At 31.8% G+C, this 24,071-nt stretch overlaps 1 protein-coding gene across 2 annotated transcripts in view; it reads left to right on the top strand.

Moving 5' to 3' along the window:
* LOC125823778 (superoxide dismutase [Fe], chloroplastic) overlaps positions 1-24,071 on the top strand; it is a 185,508-nt gene that overhangs the window by 59,865 nt on the left and 101,572 nt on the right. The window lies entirely within an intron of this gene.

Below are 24,071 nucleotides of genomic sequence, written 5' to 3'. Positions count from 1 at the left end.
CACTTAGAATTTGTCACTTGGTGCTGTAACATTTTAGAATTTGTCACTTGGTGTTGCAGCATTTTAGAAGTTGTCACTTGGAGCTGGAGAATTCAACATTTTAGAATATGTCACTTGGTGCTGCATCATTGTTGATCACTGGTTCTAAGTCAACCATAAGGCCCTCTTGTAGTTTAATTTTGTGTAACCCATACACTGCTCCAAAGTAAAATTCAATATTCAATTTTATTCCAGTACAATATCCAAAGATAAACTGTTGGTGCACAACATCAACTCTAAAGTCGATGATAGAGTAGTCTCGTAATACCCAAATCCTTCCCCTCCGATCAATAATGTAGTTCGCAGCCCATCTCCATTTATCCCCAAGATTCTTTATGATTTTTGGTGCTCTCTTCTTTGACTTTGTTTTCTAGTATAGCTAATAGAATAAAATTATTTTCTCTACAAAATGCCTTCATCTCCTTATGCTTATAAACTTGATTAGTGCCTCTTACATTACATGTTATGATACTCATTAAAATTGAATTTTGTGTTGTGCTACTCCTCATCCACATCGTTTGCCATGTACCCCAATCTCCTGCATTATTTTCCTATGAGTAACCTGTGTAATAGCTTGTGTAATGGTGTGAATGAATTAGATGTCTCCAGTCCCCTATCCATGTTGAATAGTCCCCATCATTTGATAAAGTGTTACATTTTGTCCTACTTTTAAACAAACAGAATGTCCTATGTTCTACATTAAGCAAACAAAATGTCCTACCGAATGTCTTGAGTATCTATGCTTAGTTATACATGTATATGTATTCCTATAGGTGGTCTGAGTTATGTGGGAAGAGGAGAATGAAGGTTACTCTATTGTATTCCATAGAGTAATATTCCTTCAGTTTATTTAGAAATTGTTATTTGATTTAATCACACCTTTCTGTTTATTTTTATATATAGGTTTTCTAAATGAAAGTTTAAATTGTTTTATAGATTTTGGATGCTGAAATTTGCAGAAACCCAATGTTAAACATGTAGATTGACCAATTTTTGCTAGGAAGGTGAATGCGCAACTTTGGATTACATATAGTTTAAGGATAGTATATGATTTTTTTGCTAAGGATTCATGATCATAATATTGTTACTAGCTTACCTATCACGCTCCGAGACTACACCCTAGGCGGGACTGGCACTCAAGAACCATTGCTGGCCCCAAGCGAACCCTTGGCCTGACTTACTTACTCAGCGGAAGACTATATGCAATAAGAAAGGAATTCAAATGCTAATCAACTTAACTGTCTCAAACTGAACTCATAATGTTTTGAAAATAAACATTTAACTTAACTAAAATGGCAACTCAAATATGAACATAAGTCAATAACAAAATGATGACGAATGAACTAACATTTGACTGACTATTTATGAAGCCTCTAAAACAACTGAGATGGATGTCGGGACAGGACCACGACATCCTAATGAACTATCTAATACTGAAAGTAAACAAAAAGGATCCTCCGGAATGCTAAGAGGCACACCAACAGACTTTGAACTGCTCACTGGATCAATGATGCACTGGATGTCGATCCTAGTTACCTGCATCTGCATCATAATACGATGCAGGCCAGCTGACATTAGTACATTGAATGTACAAGTATGCGAGTTGGAGTGCTAAACACAACATAGGCTTGAAATGAATCTGAAAGTAACTAAAGAACTTACCTAGCTCAACTCAACTCAACATAACTGAACTCATTTCAATATAAAGCAGTTTAAAACAAGTGTAATATAAAGAAAAGCTGTTTAAAATATGATGTCGACTCTGTGTGTATGCAAAGATACAAATAACTCTGAGATGTATGTAAAAATACAAATAAACTGATGTATATAAAAATACAAAGTACTGTTGTGGGAGTTTCTCTAACCGATAACCATCGCATAAGAGCTATTGTGATGATACAACGATCTTCCTCACGCTGCCAGCGCATCCTATACCCTGCCAGGGGTATAGGACCTAAATGACTAAGTGGATCCACTACTCTATGTGAAAAGGATTCATCTAAAAAGTATGACCATTTTCTACCCATGATGGCTACATGGTTTATGGAGACGTTAGTTATCTGAACTCAAGCTCGTCCCCATATCGGTGCTCAATACTACTCCCAAAATATGATACTAGCTCTTTATGTTTAAACATACTTCTTTCTGTGATTTGAGATAATTGCTCAAAAACTTAGCTCAAAGGCTATCTTGGAAATCAAATTTTCCCCTCTTGCTTAATTATGAAAGCATTTACTCTTTTCTAAAAACTAGCCCGAATGCTCTTTGGAAATCGAGGTTTCCTTTCTTGTTTAAATGTGAAAACATTTTAAACCCTTTGGGAATACATAGTCCCCATATACATTTGAAGAAATGAACTTCAAGCTTTAATCTTTACTCTTTACTCAACTTGAACTTTAAGTCTTAAAACAAAGTTAAAAGCATTGGCAAAAACTTCTTGAAAAGACTCTAAGAACTTCCTAGACTTGGCTCTTGACTTTCCTTGAATTTGAATTTATGGATTCAAGGTTATGATTCATGTTTCTGGATGATTTCTAGATGTTTAGAGTAGTTAGAATCAATGAAAAATGTTAGTACACTTTAGAAGGACTTAAATAGACTAAACGATGAAAATTGGTGAAAAACGATAATTTGAGCGCATCCCGGGAGCGCCTCGCTAGCCCCAACTTACTGGGGCTCAAATCTGGCACACTGCTGGCGCACCGCCCCAGCCTTCCTGGCGCTATGGGGGCGCGTCGTGCCACCTATGCCTTAGGCAAAAATCTGATGAACTTCTAGTCTCGTTTTCTGATCATAAATCGATTTTAATCGATTCTTTTTCTTAAATTCACTTTAGAATCAGATACCCAAGGTACATACACAAAATCAAAATCATACAACTCAAGGAATCAACACTTTAATAACAAGAAACTCTTTAATCTCAACTCATAATCAAGAATGAAATCAATTCAAGAACAACTATCAAGAACATCAAATTCTCAATCATTTTAGGACGGAAATACGCTGAATTAAACATGCTTGGTGCGTGGGTGAACTAACCCAACGCTATGTGATCTCACATACATTGTAGGGATCACCCCCGACGAAAACCATGATCTAAGCTTGAAGAACTTGACGATTTCCTTGCTTTCCCTTTCTCTTTTCTCCTCTTCTTTTCTCTTCTCTAAAACCCTAACTATTTTCCAAAAGTGTAAATTGAAAAAATTCAGTTTAGACCCTTAATTAATTCACTAAAACAAATTTAATTAATTGGATAAGGAAAAGACCAAAATACCCTTCCAAAATCCGGATTGGACATTTCCTTATTCCAACAGTCCAACTTCCAAAGGGCATAACTCACTCATACGAACACATAATCGCGCAACTCGGCAGCATTGGAAAGATAATTCCAAGAAATTTCCTACCATATCTAAAAGTGCTCCTAACTCATCCTGAGATAGAAGTTATGGTTGTTTGAAGTTGACCAAAAACTCATTTTTCCTAACTTAAACGAATTTCCAGATTTTCAATTCTTTCCAAAAATGACTATTTCCAATTCTTAGCTTCTTTCTAGATATTTCAAATTGCGAGATGTTACAATATCTCCCCCTTGGAAACATTCGTCCTCGAATGAGATTACTCTTACTAGGCTAAGGGTGGTAACATCAAGTTCAAACACCCAACAAACAAAGCAATTACAACATGCTAACTTATAATTTAAAGAGTACTAAGAAGAGAATTAGTACCTTGGTCTGCACTTTCTTTGGATTCAAAGAGATGTGGATATCTTTTCTTCTTATCCTTCTCAGCTTCCCAAGTAGCTTCCTCAACAAATTGTTTCCTCCAAAGAACCTTGACTGATGCTACTTCCTTAGTCCTCAGCTTGTGAACTTGGCGATCTAGAATCTGAACAAAAATCTCCTCATAAGATAAGTTATCCTTGATCTCAATATTTTTAGTTGGTATGATCAATGAAGGATCGCCCATGAACTTCTTCAACATGGAGACATGAAATCCCGGATGAAATGTTGCTTACTCTTGAGGTAGTTCTTATTCATAAGCCACCTTGCCAATCCTTTTGGAAATTCTGGAAGGACCAACATACTGGGGACTAAGTTTCCCCTTCTTACCAAACCTCATAACACCTTCAATTGGTGGAACTTTCAAGTATACCCAATCACACAATCCACCTTGATACTTCAAAACACTATCTCCCCCTGTTCAAAAGCCATCAGTTTTTGCTTATGAACACTTACCTTTTAATTCAAGCAATAAAGGATCTTGGTCTTGCTTTCCTTTTACTTCTGACACTAACGAAGATCCAGTCCCATTCATCACCACCATTCCTCCTTTTGTGGAATCCATTAGTCGAACTCATAATCGTGAAAGCCTACGCACCTCTTTTGCTAACCCTTTTCTATCTTCCTCAAAATGGGCGGTACTACCCACAGACAAACTGCTTAAGGCATCAGCAACAACATTAGCCTTAGTTGGGTAGTAAAGAATACTCATGTTATAATCCTTGAGTAATTCTAACCTCCTCCTTTGTTTGAGATTAAGCTCTTTCTGACTAAGCACATACTGAAGACTCTTGCGATCGGTGAACACAACCACATGCACACCATAAAGATAACGTCGCCACATTTTCAAAGCAAATACTATGGAAGCCAATTCTAAATTATGGGTTGGGTAGTTCTTCTCGTGAACTTTCAACTGTCAGGAGGCATAAGCTATAACTTTGCCATTTTGCATTAAGACAGAACCTAAACCAACTCTAGATGCGTCACAATACACCACACAACCTTGAGTACCTTCTGGTAAGGTCAAAATTGGGGCAGTAGTTAACCTCTTTTTCAATTCCTGAAAGCTTTTCTCACAAGCTTTAGATCATTCAAACTTCATTGTCTTCTGAGTCAACTTGGTCAAAAGAGAAGAAATAGACGGGAACCCTTCGACGAACCTTCTATAATAGTCAGCCAACCCCAAGAAACTCCCAATATTCGTTGGAGATGTGGGTCTAGGCCAGTTCTGCACTGCCTCTATCTTCTGAGTGTTAACTCTAATTCCATCACCGGAAACTATGTGGCCCAAGAATGCCACAGACTCAAGACAAAACTCACACTTAGAGAACTTGGCATAGAACTTCTTATCTTTCAATGTCTGAAGAACTATTCTGAGATGGCTAGCATGATTTTCTTCATTCCTTGAATAGATTAGTATGTCATCAATGAAGATTATAACAAACATATCTAAATAAGGTTTGAAGACATTATTCATAAGGTCCATGAACACTGCTGGTGCATTAGTCAAACCGAACGACATGACCAGAAACTCATAATGACCTTAACGGGTCTTGAATGTTGTCTTTGGAATATCACATTCCCTTTCTTTCAACTGCTCTTATAACTCTTTCAACTCTGCTGGTGCCATTCTATATGGTGGACTAGATATAAGACGAGTATCTGGAAGAAGGTCTACACTGAAGTCTATTTCTATCTTAGGAGGGACTCCGGGTAGATCATCTAGGAACTCTCTTACTACTGAAATTGACTGAATATGAGGTATCTCAACACTAGAGTCATTAACTCAGACTAAGTGATAGATACAACCCTTAGAAACTAACTTCCTTGCCTTAAGGTACGAAATGAAACGACCCTTAAGCACTGCTCAACTGCTTTTCCACTCTAAGACTGGCTTATTTAGAAACTAAAACTTTACAACTTGAGTTCTACAATCAACTCAGGCATAACAAGCATGAAGTCAGTCCATACCAAGAATGAAATCAAAAACCTACCATGGTACTCTTGTGATTGACGAAAACGGAACAATCATGATAAACTCTTTCTGCTAGAATAGAATCACCAACAGGTGTAGAAACACTGAAGGGTTCACAAAGTTGCTCATGAATAACATCAAAATTCATAGCAACATAAGGAGCTACAAAAGGTAAACTCGCTCCTGGGTCTAGCAAAGAATAAACAGTAAAGTTAAAGACTTGGATCATACCAGTGACAACATCTGGCGAATCTTCTTGCTCTTGGCGACTATTGATAGCATACAAGCGGTATGTTTCTCCACCAGTACCTGAAGTAGATTCTCTAGGTGCAACTCTGTCTGGTGAAGCAACTCAAGAAGATTGGGCTTTATTACCCTCTTTATCATTACTCTGCCTGTTCTCAGGACACTCCCTCATAAAATGACCGTTCTGACCACACTTGAAACAACCAGTGGAGCCATCACGATACATCTGTGAGTGGTTCCTACCACACTTAGTAGGTGTTTGGCCATGCGATACCATATCATGATATGGTATCGTGAGATGGAATCAGCGTTTGGACATGCGATTTTACGCTGATTCCATCTCATGATTCCATATCATGAGAGGTGATACCATATTCTCCAAAAACCATGATATGGAATTATATGGTGATTCCATATCATGATTTGGGATCTTTTAATACAATAATTGATCCATGAGTTTATATTTTGTTAAAACAACCCCACATTTATATCTACTAACCATTTGTTTCATATGTAAATGAAATTTATAATCACATCATTACTTTTTCAAATTTATTATTCTCACCAACATATTGTCACTTTAACTCACACCTCACAATTGTGAAACTTTTCAACATTCACTTGAAACAATTAACCGGCATGTTAAAATAGTTGCCGAGGCAATTAGCAAGATGGAACCAACATTTATACAACCAAAAAATATGACTGGTGTACATTCCAAAATTCGACATAATACTCGATTTTGGCCTAGTAAAATTTCAATCACATTAATAAATTTATTTTATGGCCTTAATAAGTGCACATTTATATTTTATGCGTAAGTTATTAGTATTTAGTTACATATTTCCTATCAACTTTGTTTAAAGAGATAATATTTATTTTATGACTTTGCATTGTCTTGGAAGCACTATTTTTATTACTCTTACAAACACTATTTCAACATTCACTTGAAACAATTAACCGGCATGTTAAAATAGTTGCCGAGGCAATTAGCAAGATGGAACCAACATTTATACAACCAAAAAATATGACTGGTGTACATTCCAAAATTCGACATAATACTCGATTTTGGCCTAGTAAAATTTCAATCACATTAATAAATTTATTTTATGGCCTTAATAAGTGCACATTTATATTTTATGTGTAAGTTATTAGTATTTAGTTACATATTTCCTATCAACTTTGTTTAAAGAGATAATATTTATTTTATGACTTTGCATTGTCTTGGAAGCACTATTTTTATTACTCTTACAAACATTATTTTTATGAAGTGCATTCTATAATGCATCCAATTTATTTTATGTTCACTAAACTAATATTGATGTATTTTTTTATTTGGTAGGACTGTGTTGGTGCGATTGATGGAACATATATAGAATGGGAGGTTCCTAAAGCGGTGCAACAAGCATATCGTAATCACAAAGGAGGTTCCTAAAGCGGTGCAACACTACAATTTATGTTCAATTTTTTTATTAAATTAAAGTTAGATGAAACAATTACTTAAGTGGAGAACAAATAACTTTGTAATAATTTATTATGCGATTTTATAATTTTTTGTGTATTTGATAAGATTGAATAAACAATTGGGGCTATTTTAATAGTTTTACAACTTATGAGATTTTTATGTTTATGAGAAACTATACAACACAAAAATTCCATATCGCATGTCCAAATAAACCTTCAATTTCATCTCATGATTCCATATCATAATACCATATCATGATTCCATATCATGATACCATATCCCATGGCCAAACGGGCCCTTAGTACATGCAGGAGGCTTACTACCCCTTTGTGCAATACTGCCTTGAGAATAGACAGGTTTAGCTCTGAAACTCTGGGAATTCTGACTATTGTATTCACATTTGTTCTTAGGTGCAGGTGCACTAGCAGATGATGGGGCAAGTCCCTTCTGTTTCTGTTGGAAGGAAGACCGGTTCGCACTACTCTTTGGTTGCCTGAACTCGTTCCTTAATGTCTTAGCCCTCTTATTCTTAAACTCTTCTCTATCCTTCAGCTTATTCTCATCAACTTGTTGTGCATGGATCATAAGCCTTGCTAGGTCCATATCCCCTATCAGCATAGCTGTCTTGCCTTCCTTGCTTGACTGACGATACAACCCACTAACAAATAGAGTCATCCTGCTCCTCATGTCAGCAACCATTTTCGAAGCATAGCGGGAAAGTTGTGTGAACTTTAGACTGTACTCATGAGCACTCCATATTAAGGGTGAGAAACTCTCTTATCTTTACCTCTCGCAACTTACGGTGAAAGAAACGCCCCATGAGAGCACTCTCAAACACAATCCAACTCACTATTAGCGCATCCTCAAGCCTATTCTTTTTTCCATTGGTCGAACCTGATTCTAGCGACACCCTTCATTTGGTATGCAGTTACTTCCACCCTCTCCGCATCAGCAACATGCATCACTTCAAATACCCTTTTCAACTCCTCAATGAAGTTCTCCGGATCCTCAGTGACACTTGAACCTGTGAAGCTTAGTGGGTTCATCCTTAAAAGCTCACGGATCCTTGAAGTATCAGCCACTTCCTGTCGATTATTTCTCTGTCTAACTTGATAGGTCGCAACTTGACTTAACATCCGAATAACTTCACGGAATTCAGCATGGGTAACCTCTCCTTGGGGTTGCACATCTAGTGCATTAGGTATTATTTGTTCCTCGACATTTCTCCTAGCAGGACGACCTCTGACTGCTCTTCGTGAAGGCATGATTATCTGGAAACACGTGCAGGCACGAATTAGAGGGAAACTTTTTCGATATCAAACTCTAACGCACGAAATGAGTGTGAAAGAAGTGAGATATTTTCCTAAATGTTGCAACCTTCTAATTATAGATATGGCGCGCTTCACACCGATAAATAAGACTCTATAGACACGGTTTCGTAGACTCCCTAGGACTCTTGAACTCTAGGCTCTGATACTAAGTTTGTCACGCCCCGAGCCTACACCCTAGGCGGGATTGGTACTCGAGAACCATTGCTGGCCCTAAGTGAACCCTTGGCCTGACTTACTTACTCAGCGGAAGACTATATGCAATAAGAAAGGAATTCGAATGCTAAACAACTTAACTGTCTCAAACTGAACTCATAATGTTTTGAAAATAAACATTTAACTTAGTCAAAATGGTACCTCAAATTTGAATATAAGTCAATAACAAAATGATGATGAATGAACTAACATCTAACTGACTATCTATGAAGCCTCTTAAACAATTGAGATGGATGTCGGGATAGGCCCACGACATCCTAATGAACTATCTAATACTGAAAGTAAACAAAAGGGATCCTCCGGAATGCTAAGAGGCTTACCAACAAACTTTGAACTGCTCACGGGATCAACGATGCGCTGGATGCCGATCCTAGCTACCTGTGTTTGCATCATAATACAATGCAGGTCAACTGACATCAGTACATTGAATGTACGAGTATGCGAGTTGTAGTGCTAAACATAACATAGGCTTGACAAGAATCTGAAAGGAACTGAAGAACTTACCTGGCTCAACTCAACTCAACATAACTGAACTCATTTTAATATAAAGCAGTTTAAAACAAGTGCAATATAAAGAAAAGTTGTTTAAAACATGATGTCAACTCTGTGTATATGCAAAGATACAAATAACTCTGAGATGTATATAAAAATACAAATAAACTAATGTATATAAAAATACTAAGTACTGATGTTGGAGTTTCTCTAACCGACAACCATCATATAAGAGCTATTGTGATGATACAACGATCTCCCTCACGCTGTCAGCGCATCCTAAACCCTGCCAGGGGTATAAGACCTAAATTACTAAGTGGATCCACTAGTCTATGCGAAAAGGATTCATCTAAAAAGTATGACCATTTTCTACCCACGATGGCTACATGGTTTATGGAGACGTGAGTTATCTGAACTCAAGCTCGTCCCCATATCGATGTTCAATACTACTACCAAAATATTATACTAGCTCTTTATGTTTAAAACATACTTCTTTCTGTGATTTGAGATAATTGCTCAAAAATTTAGCTCAAAGGCTATCTTGGAAATCAAAGTTTCCCCTCTTGCTTAATTATGAAAGCATTTACTCGTTTCTAAAAACTAGCCCGAAGGCTCTTTGGAAATCGAGGTTTCCTTTCTTGTTTAAATGTGAAAACATTTTAAACCCTTTGGGAATACATAGTCCCCATATACTTTTGAAGAAATGAACTTCAAGCTTTAGTCTTTACTCTTTACTCAACTTGAACTTTAAGTCTTAAAAACAAAGTTAAAAGCATTAGCAAAAAACTTCTTGAAAAGACTCTAAGAACTTCCTAGACTTGGCTCTTGACTTTCCTTGAATTTGAATTTATGGATTCAAGGTTATGATTCATGTTTCTGGATGATTTCTAGATGTTTAGAGTAGTTAGAATCAATGGAAAGTGTTAGTACACTTTAGAAGGTCTTAAATAGACTAAACGACTAAAACGGGTGAAAAACGATGATTTAGGCGCATCTCAGGCGCGCCGCGCCAGCCTCAACTTACTGGGGCTCAAATCTGGCGCGCCACCCCAGCCTTCCTGGCGCTATGGGGGAGAGTAGCGCCACCTGTTCCTTAGGCAAAAATCTGACAAACTTTTGGTCTCGTTTTCTGATCTTAAATTGATTTTAATCGATTCTTTTTCTCAAATTCACTTTAGAATCAGATACCCAAGGTATATACACAAAATCTAACTCATACAACTCAAGGAATCAACACTTTAATAGCAAGAAACTCCTTAATCTCAACTCATATTCAAGAACGAAATCAATTCAAGAACATCAAATTCTCTATCTTTTTAGGACGAAAATACGCTAAATTAAACATGTTTGGTGCTTGGGTGAACTAATCCAACGCTATGTGATCTCACATACCTTGTAGGGATCACCCCCGACGAAAACCACGATCTAAGCTTGAAGAACTTGACGATTTTCTTGCTTTCCCCTTCTCTTTTCTCCTCTTCTTTTCTCTTCTCTAAAACCCTAACTCTTTTCCAAAAGCATAAACTGAAAAAATTCAGTTTAGACCCTTAATTAATTCACTAAAACGAATTTAATTAATTGGATAAGGAAGAGACAAAAATACCCTTCCAAAATCCGGATTGGACATTTTCTTATTCCAACAATCCAACTTCCAAATGGCATAACTCACTCGTACGAACATGGAATCGCGTAAATCAGCGGCGTTGAAAAGATCATTTCAAGAACTTTCCTAACATATCTGGAAGTGCTCCTAAATCATTCTGACCTAGAAGTTATGGCAGTTTGAAGTTGACCAAAAACTCATTTTTCCTAACTTAAACAAATTTCCAGATTTTTAATTCTTTCCAAAAATGACTATTTCCAATTCATAGCTTCTTCTTAGCTATTTCGAATTGCGAGATGTTACATTACCTCATTGTTGTATAGTGAGATGACTTATACACACGTTATTTTGTAATTACATTATATATTATATATGAAAGTGACAACTTTTTATTGATGATCATATTTTCTAGGTGCAAATTCAAATTGATCTAAGGACTAGATTGTTAGTCCTTATTCCTTTGGGTAGGAAATTTGTAAATGATATATGGACCAGTTAGTAACTAGTCACAAAACGATTTAACGACCACAATTTCAATTTCAATAAGTGCGAATAGGTACCAGATATATGGTCTCTAAAAGTATTTTAAGGACCAGTGCTATACTAGTCGCGAAAAAGAAGCAGCGACCAGTCAATAATCCCGTCTCTAAAGGTCCTTAGCGACTAGGGCTATAAGGATAAGTGTAACTGGTCGCTATTTCCCATTTTGGGACCAGATTCGTACTTATAGCGACCAATTTTTCCTTCGCTATTGGGCAGTTTTCTTGTAGTGATGGTTGGTGTCCTTGAATCCAAAAATAAAAAGGACCATAATTGAGGGTGTTTATGATGTGATTAGAAATTGACCACCTTTAAAATCATATCAAAAGGATTAAATAAATTAATTTTTATTTTGTTTTTTGTTAGGTTTGGATTTAAGTTTTAAAAAATTGATAATATTTTGTTTGGATTATAATATATCAACCTAAATTTTAAGTATAAAGTACATAACTTTCAATAATTTGGGCGTTAATTATATCTTATCTTGAAAGTTTTTCAAATTACAATAAATTTGAATTTTTTAGAACTCGTAGATACATTGTTCCTTCGCTCGATACATAGCAACCGATACATAAGTTATGTATCAAATATTACTACAAAAAAATACCTTTTAACGGCAATAAATATACACATTAACAAAGAGTGCTAAAACATTTACCGGGATTAGTTAATTGCAATTGGCTCAAATGTTATTAAAGGCTTTAAGGACATTTATAAAGAGTGTTAATTGTCGCTAAAGATGATTTTTAGTGTAGTGTACATAAATATAAACCAGATTCATACTGATTTAGGTTTGAAATAATTGAGATCATGTATCAACCAGTGTTTTAAAAGGCGTGAGGCGAGGCGTTTTACTTAGTATAGGGCAAGGCGTAAGCCTCGAGACATGGGGCGTAAGCCCTATGGATCTTTAAATTTTTAATTTATAATATAGTATAATAATATAATAACACTAAATTTAAAAAAAAAAAAATCAATAGTTTGAAATTATTACAAATATGATTCATTAAACTAATAGAAATAAAAGTTTTAACATAATACAAGTATAAATAATATAATATCTTAACTTTCTAATAATAAAAGAATCCTTATTTCTCAAAAATATTTTCTAGTCATACTATACGATTTACCCTCCTAAAAGAAAATAATTAATAACCTCACTAGTATTATGATAAAAACATCACTCCATCATGAATAAAAATAAAATTACTTTCAAATGGCTAAATAAAGTATGATGATTTTGAGACATATGACAAAACCATGAAGACTAATGATAAGTGAAAAAGTAAAATTTCACGACATATTTTTAAAAGAAATATTACGTAATATATAATTACTTTCACGGTGTTACCAAATAGGAAAAATACGATACTAAAACTTGTTATTTGAGTTATTCTCAATCTTCTTATCTCAATAGATTAAAAATTATTAAGTATCATTCAATTATTCAAGAATTATGAGGGTCAACAATGTTAACTAAAGATTTTAACACATAATTTGTGTAAGATATGTTAGGCGAGCCTCGAGCGTTGGGCGTTGGGCGTACAATTGGACGCTTAGGGCGTAAGTAGTAAAGAACTAAGCCTCACACTTGAGTCTCAGAGAGTTTTGTTAGTGCCCCGCCCAAGGGCAAGTTCTGAGGCGAGTCCCAACAGAGTTTTTAAAACACTGGTATCAACAATATCATTTGTACCAGATACATTGTATACAAGTTGTAATGTATCTGATAGAGGTGGAGTGATGTATATATCTGAATGTTAATTAAGAGAGAGATAAGGAAAAGGAAATTTTTGTAATTAACTCAAATAATAGAGATTTTTAAAAATTGTGTTATCTTAAGTCATGTAATTACGTAATTTTCTCAAATTTTAGTGGATTGAAATAGATTAAACTGAAATATATCAGTTGAGCTAATAAATAAATTGGTTCATAATCTGCCCAAACATGATATATTTATATTTATATAGTACTTTTAATATAATATTTTTAACTTGCACAGCGTACAAAAAATAAAAGTAAACAATTCACCTTTTTTTTAACACTAACACTCCCTCTGTTCCTAATTACTTGTGTACTTTTCATTTTTCAATTGTTCCTAATTACTTGTCCGTTTTGATAAATCAAGAAAATACTTTTTTTTTACCTATTATACCCTCAATTAATTACTTTGAAAAAAGTATAACTTCTTGAAAATCTTAAGTTTTTAATTCATTCACTTCATAATTAATAGGGATAAAATGAAAAACTCACTATGTCAATTATTGTTTTCTTAATATGCGTGTCAATTCAAAAGTGGACAAGTAATTAGAAACAAAGAGAACACTAAAATATAATTTAATAAGGATAATGTGATAAATTACTTATATCAATAATTGTTTTTTTAATGTGTATGTCAAGTCAAATAGTAACAAGTAAAGATAAACGGAGAGAGTAATTATTTTTATTTTTTGGGTGTTTATGTTTTTAACTTGAGCCACCACATGTGATTGATAGGATATGTTATGACAAGGAAGGACCCTATATTTCATATTAATTGACAAGAGATGAATATGTGTGGCTGAAGTAAGGCATGCAAGATTACTATAGATTCACATTTAAGTTGCCAAATTTGTTCAATCAAAGACCTCAAGAATGGAAAGAAAATCACAAGTACGTCAACGCGTCCTTTTTCAGTCTCAACAAAAATCAGAAACTTAACGTCCTTTGTCCTTTCTACCTATTTTGGAACATACATTCGTACATATGAAGAAAAAATCGAAAAATTACGTAAATGAGCAAATATATATTAGTTAATTAGTTAATATAGTTATAGTTTTAATTAATTATCACTTACAGTCTGTTTTTAGATATAATTACGTGCGCCTCTCTCCTCTCTCTCTCCTCTCTTATACATATACAAATATATGACATATACACAAATACAATTCGTCTCTCTCCACTCTCTTTCCTAAAATACATACTGTAATATTTTAAGAATATAGATAATAATAAATATGGATAATAATATTCCATATATATGATAGCGAAATATATCTAATTATATAGTTATTCCTTTAAGTTATTCTCTACTGTCTGAACACATTTTTAAAATTTTTTTTTTTTTCATTTTCCATATTCTACTTAGACTTAAGAGACAAATGTTCTCATAAATGAATAACCAATTATGAGAGTAACATCCACTAGGATAGTTATGTTTACACGCTTTACTTTGACCCTTCTTAGTCTCACGTGGTTGTGGAATTCAAGAATTGAAGTGTCTTTTTCAGTAGTGGAAGGAAGCTGGTTTGTTCATATACACGACAAAAAAAAAAAAACTTTTGTACAAGTTTATTTGTGCGAAGTTTCAAAAATGGCCGTTATTAAATTTTTTTTGTGAAGCTTATTTTAACCTCTACTGTGATAATTTTATTGAGGAGGTTCGAAAATCGTCACAATTTTATATTATTTGTGGTGATTATCAACCCCAAGAAATTGTAAATTCATTAATTTTAGAAAATATATCCCTTTTATATATCTTTTATTTTTATATGTCCTAACTATTCATATTTTTTAATTTCTGACAAATTGTAATAAAATTTAATTAATACAATATATGTATACACACAATGACATAAATACTTGTGGTTCTCTTGCTTCATTTTAATAGGATGCATGTTCATGACCCTATATATATATATATATATATATACACTATCAAAATATTATTTTTTTACATTGTCTATTGAACTTCTGTTTAGTGTTTTATTTTTATATATATAATTTAATTAATACAATATATGTATACACACAATGACATAAATACTTGTGGTTCTCTTGCTTCATTTTAATAGGATGCATGTTCATGACCCTATATATATATATATATATATATATATATATATATACTATCAAAATATTATTTTTTTACATTGTCTATTGAACTTCTTTTTAGTGTTTTATTTATATATATATTACTACTTTATATTTATTTTTGACAATTAAATTTATTTTGAAAATTAATCAAACTATGTAATTATACTTGTGCAATATAATAATTTATCTATAATTATATGATAAAAATATGAATCATCCTAATAATTATATTGTGTAATTACTAAACTATGTAATTACTACCTATTAATTACACTTATTTTTTAATTTTTAAGGTTAAACAACACATTACTAAGTCTGATTTTGGCTAGATCATTTTATGTTAATGAGTTCAATATAATTTTAATCCTACTTTTAGTTTTTATTTCTTTGAGTATATCTACGTATTTTAAAATAAAATTTAGAGGTCATATCAATAGTCATATTTATTATATTTATTTGTGTGTTCATTTAACTTTATTTAAGCTCTTATAATATTTGATTTTTAAGATAAAATATTTTAATTACCAGTTACTAGTAGTTATAACGAAAATATTTTTAACCTAATTAGTTTAACCAAAATCCACCTAATTAGTCCAACCAAAATCCTAAATGCTTACCTTTTTTCCTCAAAAATTAAAATTTGCTACGGACTAAAATCCCCCCCAAAGAAATTTAAAACAAAAACAAATACGAAAAATTCCCCCTTTTCCACCACAAAATAAATTCCCAAGTCTCTCTCCCACTTTCCCACTTCCACAATTTGGTAGTTCCTAAAAGACTCTCCCTTCTTGTTTTTTTCCTTGCTTATTTTATCTTTTGTTCAATCTGATTTTTTTTTTTTGTTTGTGTAATTATTTTAATTGACTTTTTATTTGTAGGTTTATAAAATGGAGTTCTCAAAGCAACAAGTTTGTATAACATATGGATTGGATCGTGTCACGACCCAAAAATGGACGTGATTAAGACAAGTCAGCCTAAAACTCAATCATTACAATAAAATGCGGAAATTTTTATAATCAACTCAAAAATACCCCCAAAGTTTGGTTGGCATGTGTACAAGCCTCTAAAGTATTATAATTGAATCAAAAGAAAAATACAAGTCTCATATGACATTGTTTCCAGAGTAGAACAAGATCATAAACATGAGTAAGAAGGTCTACTGAGATGACAAACAACTACCTCACAAATCTCCAAGAAACCTCGAAAAAGAAGAGAATATATCATAAAGATCCGGGCTAGTAACCTACGAAAAATTGTAGAAGCAAGGGGTGAGTACCAAACCACACGGTACTCAGCAAGTAAACCTCTAAACACAAGCTAAGGGGATAGAATATGGGTATTCCTTACACCCCAACCGAACCTCCACAACTACAACCTGCATAAAACCAGCCCAACCTAACAGTTCACAGTTTACATAACACCCAGCTCAAAAACAATCACTTTAACAAATTACATATCCTCAACAACAACTCAATATTCATCAATCACCACTTCCACAAAAAGGCACTCACAAATATCAGTAACACACAAGATCAAGTTCATCAAATAGAGATAATCAAATATCAAGTACTTTCCAACCACCAATAAAACACATAATCATCAAGAATGAAGGATGTCATGGGATGCAATGCAATATGACACCAGGAAATGATATGCCTCGGAATACCAAGTACTCTCTCAACCGTATATACATGATACTCCTCGGAAATACATCGAGAGTTCATGACCCATGGGGGGCTCGTGAGGTCCATATACCGACACAGATGATCTCCACGTGTCTGTGCGGACGATCTCAACGCACTATCATAAATCAAGCAATCCCCAGCACGAACGATCTCCACGTGCCCAACTCATAATCAAATTAATCACTCGCACAGACGATCTCCACGTGTTAGACCTTTACTCACAGTCAATTACATGTGCATGATATGATATCAGTAAAAGGGATATGTCACTCAATCAAATATCAATATGATATGTAATCACCTCAGCTATCACAAGTATACGGGTTCAATGAAGAATACAATCACACATAATAAATCAAGTAAGTTAATCACATTGCCTTTTATTACCCCTTTTTCATCATTAGAATTAATCAATATGGACAATTCAACCCATCATCAAAATCTCATTACCCCCAAACACATATTACAAGGATATACACAAATTTCATACACTTAACAAAGGTTTAGAAATCCACTTGCCTCAATTAATCAACAATTCACTCCGGGAGTTGAGTCTTCCCCTTTCGTTTGGCTTCCAAATGAATGCAATCTATTCAAACAAATATTCACAATAAGATTTCAAAACTAACAACACCCATATGTGTCTAGCCTTGACCCAAAAACTTACTCAATCTATAACAAAGTGTAGGGTTAAGTCATAACTTCTCCAAACACTACACCCGATATTTAATTACATATCTCAATATATCAAACTTGAATAACTATAAGAAAATTGTGAAACCAAAAATTAATGTCATAACCACTAAACTTAACTACAACATACGACATAAAATTCAAAACCAAAACCATCAGTTGATTATCATAATTAACTAACAATCATGTGGCCATCATTACATAATGATTAGCCACTGATGTATTCCTTTCCAATTCCAAACATACGTACATAAGGTGGCAGAAGTTAATTTACAACAATCAAACTTTCAACTCGTTTCACATTCAATTATAATAATAATAATAATAATAATAAAAAAATAATAACAGTAACGAGTCAATATGCACAAACTTGCCTATATTATTCAAAAATTTATCAAAAATCTAGTCTCAAGTGATTAACCCATCATTAGATCATTAGCTTCATTAAATGATATCACCATTACATAATTCTTAAATATAATATACTTACCATTATTTCTTGCCGAAATTTCCAACAACAATAACTAAAATTTAGACTTTCTCTCAAAGATATATAATTATACTAATGTATACTATCTATCCTAGAATTACTATAAATAATAAAAGTTGAACTTGAGGTTTACCTCAAGCACGAAACAGTTTTCTTGCAGCACCAAACTGCCTCCATGTTGAAGCCGTAGGTTAATTATTGCCAGACTCCTTTCTTATTCTTTTTACTAAATAAAATAATATGTATTAGAAGTAATAAACCCTAATAATTGATTTTAATATTTCAGACTTGGCCCATCATTATTAATAATAAATAAATTACCCGCAAATTAATTAACTATTATTAAATGACTACAAAAAAATGCTTAATTTGTAGCAGTTAATTTGTGGAAGTTTTTAGAAATCCCACGTATAATTCATTTTGTGACATTTTCTTTTGACCCCCACAATATAAAACTTTTTGTGGTGGTTTTATTAAGGAGGTTAGAAAATCACCACAATTTAATATTATTTGTGGCGATTATCGACCCCCAAAAATTTGTTAAATTCATTACTTATTTATTTTATTTTAATCTTTTTTCAAATTATATAATACAATACATTTGATATTGAAAGTTAATTTCATCATATATTCACACCCTTTTCCTTCTTCATTTTAACTTGATTGTAATTTTTTGATCCTCTATTTCTTTTATCTATTAAAATATTTTTTGAATATTTTTTTTTACTTTGTAGATGTAATTTCACTTCAACATTTTATCTAATATGGTTACACTTTACTTTGTATTATTTAGTGATTTTGGTTATCATGACACAAAATTTTAAATTTTATAATTATCAAATTATATATATATATATATATATATATATAAACTCAAGTGTCAAATAAATAGTCATTTGCTTCTATATTTATTTTGTTTGATTTTTTAAAGTTTATTTAAGCTTTTATAGTACTTGTTGATTTTTTAAGGTGAAACATTTTAATCAATAGTCATTACAAATTAATAAAAATTTAAAAATAAAAAATTGTTCTATGTAATAAAAAAAAAAAATTTATCTTTTATTTTGATCCAACTCAACCAAAACTTAATACCTCTCCCTCCAAAATATTTAAAAAACTTAAAAATATAATTAATTTCCCCCTAAAAACCTTTCAAATCCAATCAAAATGAAATAACGACCCCTCCCTCCCACCCATTCCTACTAAAACACGCACACACACATCCCATTTCCTTTCCCCTTAACCCATTTCTTTTTCTGTAACTCCCTCTCCTCTCCTTAATCCCTTTGCCTCTCTCACTCTTCTTTACTTTATTTTTTATTTCATTTTTGCGTGTGTGAATTTGGTAATTACTTCTTCTTTTTTTGATGTAGGCATTGCAAAGTGAAACAAATGGTAAATAACTATTTGAGTATAAAGGTAATTCTTTGTTAGGTGAGTTTGATGATTCATATTAGAATTTAGAATTTATATTACTATTTAATTTATAGGCATTTTTTATTTTGCAAGTTGATAAAATTTAATGTATCAATAATTTACATATTGCAGGATTTGTTTAAATTCTCACCACATCGTAAAGTAATTCATACCCAATCTTTGATTGATTTATGGTAAGCCTCAATTTTATTTTTGTTTAGTTAAGGATGATGTTGTCATTTTACTCTTGATTGGATTTGACTATTACAAATTAAAGGACGATTTTGCATATTAGATTGCGATCGATATCAATATAACTTATTCAATACGGAAAATTGTTGAAGTTATAATTATTTTTTTGGTAAATGAAAAAACAAAATAAGGTCAAAGAAGAAAGTCTAACTTGTAAATTATCAAAAGTTAGAAATATTTGAACCAACATGTTAAATAAAATGAGCATCTTTACATGATTTTGAAAAATATAAATTTAGTTTGCGCTTACATAGGAATAGTCATGAAGTCATTATTATTATTATTATTATTATTATTATTATTATTATTATTATGGTTATTTTTATTATGGTTATGGTTATTATTATTATTATCATTATTATTATTATTATTATTATTATTATTATTATTATTATTATTATCATTATTATTATTATTATTATTAAAGTTAGAAATATTTGAACCAACATGTTAAATAAAATGAGCATCTTTACATGATTTTGAAAAATATAAATTTAGTTTGCGCTTACATAGGAATAGTCATGAAGTCATTATTATTATTATTATTATTATTATTATTATTATTATTATTATTATTATTATTATTATTATTATTATTATTATTATTATTATTATGGTTATTTTTATTATGGTTATGGTTATGGTTATTATTATTATTATCATTATTATTATTATTATTATTATTATTATCATTATTATTATTATTATTATTATTATTATCATTATTATTATTATTATTATCATTATTATTATTATTATTATTATCATTATTATTATTATTATTATCATTATTATTATTATTATTATTATTATTATTATTATTATCATTATTATTATCATTATTATTATTATTATTATTATTATTAATTATTATTATTATTATTATTATTATTATTATTATTATTATTATTATTATTATTATTATTATTATTATTATTATTATGGTTATTTTTATTATGGTTATGGTTATTATTATTATTATCATTATTATTATTATTATTATTATCATTATTATTATTATTATTATTATTATTATTATCATTATTATTATTCTTATTATTATTATTATCATTATTATTATTATTATCATTATTATTATTATTATTATTATCATTATTATTATTATTATTATTATTATAATTATTATTATTATTATTATTATTATTATGGTTATTTTTATTATGGTTATGGTTATTATTATTTGTAAGATTCCATAAATCAAATTATTTATTTAAATATTAATCTCATGTCATGACAAATTTAAATCCACACAAATTTAATTGTGTAATTTAAGAAAATTCATGAATTGAACTTTTTCATTTTTACAAAATGGACCGAATTCGTTGGTTTTAATATTTTTCCTCGCCAATTAACGAAAGGACTCTGTCTATTTCTTATGAAGCACTTATATTATTCTTTTTGTAAGTTGTCACTTGTAATTATGAACAATTGTAGCAAAAAAATTGTACTTAGCTATGAATTTTTTTCGTAGCAAATAGTTGAATTATTTACTACAAATTTTAAGTCGTCGCTATTTAACACCTTACATATTTTGTGACAATTTTTTTGTTGTCACTGAATCACAGATTGTTTAAAGACAATAAAATCTTTGTCACCAATTATTTATACTATTAGTGACGAAAATAAATATCATAATTAAAGTTAAATTCTTATAGCTAAAACTTATAATATTTAACTACGAATTCTAATTTGTCAATATTGTAACAACATATTTTTTTTAGATGAAATTTTTTTGGGTAAAAAAATCAATAAATTTTAAGACAAAATAATTTGTCATGAATTAGATACATTATTAGTGACGAAATAATGTGTCACCGACAAGTTTAAATTCGTGACTAACACTACTTAACAAATGGCGCCAATTAATTTTTTGGTGGGAAACTTTAGTAGATGAAACATTGCTACGGTTTTTTTGTTTCGTCACTAAAAGTATGTGTCTCATATATTTAAGCACGAAAAGTAAATTTTGTCACTAAAAGCGAACAATTAGTGACGAAGTTGATGTCGTAGCTAATAATTTCGTAGCTATATATCATATTTGTTGTAGTGTATAATCATAAGTGTATAGGACGAAAATATATGCATTTGTATTTGTATATACAATTTTCTCTCGCTTTATACAAAAACAAACACAATGTATACATTTGTGTTTGTATAAAGTGAGAGTGGCGAGTGAGATATGGGAGAGGGGAGAGAGGGAAACGAAAATATATGTATATATACAATTTTCTCTCGCTTTATACAAACACAAATGAATTTATACATTTGTGTTTGTATAAAAGTGAGAGAGGTGAGGGAGACTGCCAACGAGAATGAGAGTGGCGAGCGAGATTCACCAGGAGAGAGGCGAAATAGCAACAGTTTGCTATGGGGTACAATTAAATCAAACTATGTTTATGGCATTTAATTTGAATTAATAGTTTGCTATTATATACCATTTTCCCCACTTTAAAAAGATCAACTTTAATAGTTTGTTACCTCATTAAGATTAATAAAGTAATACCTAGTCCCCCTTGCTTGTACTCTTCTCTTTGAGATCCTTTTCACTTTATTAATAAAACTAGCCCTAGGCACACCTTGCCTAGAAAAAATTAGTACAATTGAATCCAAAAATAAAATAGCATAGGTCATTATTGTGTCTATCCTCAAAATATTCTTTTCAATAATCTTGGCCTTTTCAATATCCATATTAAGTTCATTTCTCATCTCTTCCCTCTACATATATTTTAACCCTTTATTATTAATCTATGGTCAAACCTAATTAGTTGAATATGAATGAGAATAAAAGAGTACCTAATTAAGTTTTAAGATTACCTAGGATTAGAACAAATAGATAAAACAAATATTATTAGTGTGAGAACGTATTAAATATTTTGCCTCACGTATACAAGTTTGACATCTGAATTTCTTTCTTTAAACCAACTTGTCGATTCAGAAAGGGAATCCAATTTGTTTTCATTAATCTATCATAACTTGACATCCTTAATTAATTCCAACCTCGTTCTTCCTAATCCCACTTAAGGTTAATATTTCGAATTCATTAGGAATGATCTTACAGTAGTTGCATGTTAAAACCATGACACAATACATAAATGTGTTTTTCACTTGATTTTAATAGATATTTATGTTCTTTGACTTTGAGTGCGTGCAAGTAAACCTTTAAGCTTGTATAAAATTAAACAAGTAGACCCATGTGTCCTATGTGGCTAAACAAAAGTATTATTTGGAATTAATGCTAAACAAAAGTGAGTAATGAATCCACTGGAGTTGTCCCATTAAAAGAACTTTGAACAAAATAGTATACATAGTCCTATTTATTATAGAGTATGTTTGGTATGAAGGAAAATGTTTTCTTAGAATTGGAATCCGACCTCGATCCTAAAACTCGAATCGGGATACAATCTCGATGAACGATCCGGAATCTAATCAGGAATTTTGACTTAGGACCTAACCTCGACTTTCAATTTGGGACCTGACATTCATATTGGAATCCAATCTTTACCTCGACCTCGACATTCGAATTTGGACTTGATCTTGACGATGATCCAGGATTTGAGCCCGACACTTGACTCAGGACCTGATCCTGACTCCTAATCTGGGGCCAACATTAAAACTGTGACTCGACCCCGACATTCAAATCTGGACACAACCCTGACGATCGATCTAGAATTGGAACCCAACACCCCTATTCGGGATCTGACCTCGACTCCTTATTCAGAACCCAACATTTGATCCTGACCCTAACATCAACAACCGACCCTAATGAATGATCTGGGATGTAACATCTCACAACTAGAAAGAACTAGAAGAAAGTTTTAAATCTGGAAATAGTTACTTTTGGAAAGAATGAGGAAATCTGGAAATTTTTTAAGTAAGTTAAATTGAGATTTTGGTCAACTTCAAACGGCCATAATTCCTAGCTCAGGATGAGTTAGGTGTGATTGCAGATATGGTTGGAAAGACCTTGGAATGATCTGTC

This window comes from Solanum verrucosum, unplaced genomic scaffold (assembly GCF_900185275.1).
Source record: "Solanum verrucosum unplaced genomic scaffold, falcon-dt-bn FXZP01000093.1, whole genome shotgun sequence".
Lineage (NCBI taxonomy): Eukaryota > Viridiplantae > Streptophyta > Magnoliopsida > Solanales > Solanaceae > Solanum > Solanum verrucosum.
Note: the sequence above shows the minus strand (reverse complement) of the source record. Positions and strands in the feature narration are given on the sequence as shown.